Consider the following 2,785-nt stretch of genomic DNA (forward strand, 5'->3'; position numbering starts at 1 on the left):
TTCAGTCTATTTCAAGAAAGTGCAGAAGGTTCTAATAAGTAGACTCGAACAGTAATGTGGGATATATATATGTATATAGAATTAGACAAAGTTTTGTTATAATTAGTGTGTATTTGGACAGCAGACTTAAAAATTTCTGAAAGCGGCCGGGCGCGGTGGCTCAAGCCTGTAATCCCAGCATTTTGGGAGGCCGAGGCGGGTGGATCACGAGGTCAAGAGATTGAGACCATCCTGGTCAACATGGTGAAACCTCGTCTCTACTAATGCAAAAAAATTAGCTGGGCGTGGTGGCGCGTGCCTGTAATCCCAGCTACTCAGGAGGCTGAGGCAGGAGGATTGCCTGAACCCAGGAGGCGGAGGTTGTGGTGAGCCGAGATCGCGCCATTGCACTCCAGCCTGGGTAACAAGAGCGAAACTCCGTCTCAAAAAAAATAAATAAATAAATTCTGAAAGCATTACAAATAAGTAATCTGCCCTCAGATATCCCAGGCTAAGTATATGGACTACTCTGATTAGTTTATTAGGTATCCCAAATATAAAGTTTGCAATTCTGTACGATGGGCACCATATGTGAGTATTGGTTACTGTTCCTTCTATCTTTCCTGGTGGCTTTTTCCAAGGTCGCAGGTATTTTCTTTTATGCATATGTTTATACTGCAACTACTTTCAGATAGAAGGGGGCTCAGGTCCTTGTCCTACAGAAAGTTTCTTCATCAGAATTGAGTCAGAGCTGAAAAGGCAACAGACCTTTTTCTCAGGGAGGGACATACTACCAGCCTCAGCAGGATTTCTTCCAAAAGTTATGCTCCTTTTGTTCAGCACTTGGCACTTAAGGAAAGAGGAACAAGGGGAGCCCAGACTTGTCAGGATACCCACGCAGCTACTGCTTTAGTGTTTCTTTGTCTTCATCTGCTTTGGGAGCTGACCCTCCCTGGCAGACTGATAGTGTGAAGGGTACACTGGCCATTTGGACTGGGATTTGTTTCCTCCTTGTTGCCCACATTTAACAACTCTTGGGCCAATTCTTCCTCCTCCAGCTTCTCTAGTTCCTCCAACAGTTCATTCTCACCCACGTCATCTCCAAAGCCCACAGGCCCAGAAATGGCATCTGAGATTTCCTGGGCCACCTCCTGCTATTTTGTGATGTCACCCATCAGTTCATCTACCTTGCCAATGTCTAGGTCCTGGTAGGCCTTCTTCATGCCTGGGGCAGCTAACTACATGGTACAAAGCATTTCTACACTAGTAGTAGCATTGTCAACAGCTTTATGCTGAAACTCCAGGGTGGATAACATCTCATCAGTTTGTGCCAGCTGCTATTCCAATCTTTTCTTCCTCTGTAAAGCCTGCAGAGCAGCTCTCTTATTCTTGGAACTACGGTTCTTGATCATTTGTAGTTCATGTTGAATCAAATGCTCCAGAAACTCCTGTTTGATTATCTCCTCTGTCTCCTTCAGTTTCTGTATTGCTTCTTCACTCCTCTCCCTCTCCTTCCACAAGAGTTTGCTGGGACAACTCATGGCAAACTTGCTTCTCTGGCCTCTGCTTCTGGGCATCCTCCACAGTTGTGCCGTGTGTTCATCATTATTCTGCCAAATACTCCAGAAGGATCCTCTACAGGTCTATGGACTTCTCTCTCTCTCTGAAAATCACTAGAATCATCTCTCCATGCTCCTCTTTCTTTCTGTTACAAAGTCTATCCTCCTCGGTCTCCCTGGATTCCACTTCCATATTCTCAACTCAGAGAGTCGGCCGGACTGTGTTTAGGTTCTGTTTTCTTGTGCTGTGTCCTGGAAGCTCTCTTAAGGCAATGCGCTTGGACAATTTTAGTGCTCTCTTTTATTTCCCATATCTCAGGGAACACTGTTATTTGTTTCCTGATATATCTTCTTTTGAAGATTGTTGTTTCATATCATTTTGAGTTTGCTTCCCATAGAGAGTCTCTCCTACACCATCTTGGCCAGAAACCTCCCTTATGCCTTACAGGTGGATGTAATTTCCACTATTCCCTCCAGGATAGAATATTGCTTCTGATTTACTATCTGACTGTCAATGAAGAGACACAGTTACACAGTTTCCATTTCTGCAGCAGCTCTTATATGGAACAGTGGCCAATTTTTGAGTTCTACCAAATTTTTTGTAGTTCATTTTGAATATACTTTTGTGTACATGAAAAAATAACTGCCAGTTAAGTTCGTGGATGGAGCAGACACACTGAGGCCTCAGCATCTGTCACAACTTCATTTATTATCTTTTCCCTTATGTTTTCCCCATTAGGGGGCATAATGACTGTTTTCGACCCTAAATACAGAATCAGCCTAATTTCTGTGTCCAGTCATCCTGAAAATGTTTGTGTATTTCTGTTTCCCAGTATGCCCTTCCCTAAGTAAATGGCAATCGTATTATTCTGTTCTCAATGCTGCTAATAAAGATATACCTGAGACTGAGTAATTTATAAAGGAGAGAGATTTAATGGACTCACAGTTTCACATAGCTGGGAAGCCTTACAATCATGGCAGAATGCAAATGAGAAGCAAAGTCACATCTTACATGGCAGCAGATAAGAGAGCTTGGGCAGGGAAACTCCCATTTATAAAACCATCAGAGATCATGAGAGTTGTTCACTACAACAAGAACAGTATAGGGTAAACCTCCCCCATGATTCAATTATCTCCACCTGGTCCCACCGTTGAAACATGGGGATTATTACAATTCAAGGTGAGATGTGGGTGGAAACACAGTCAAACCATATCAGTAATAGGTCCATTGGGGGAATTACTACAGG

At 43.3% G+C, this 2,785-nt stretch overlaps 1 pseudogene; it reads right to left on the bottom strand.

Moving 5' to 3' along the window:
* Window positions 1-880: 880 nt before the first annotated feature.
* Window positions 881-1,556, bottom strand: LOC105717185 (charged multivesicular body protein 4a-like; annotated as a pseudogene).
* Between the last annotated feature and the right edge of the window lie 1,229 nt (window positions 1,557-2,785).

Source organism: Aotus nancymaae, unplaced genomic scaffold (assembly GCF_030222135.1).
Source record: "Aotus nancymaae isolate 86718 unplaced genomic scaffold, 86718_ANA_hifiasm-v0.15.2.pri h1tg000017l, whole genome shotgun sequence".
NCBI classification, from domain to species: Eukaryota; Metazoa; Chordata; class Mammalia; order Primates; family Aotidae; genus Aotus; species Aotus nancymaae.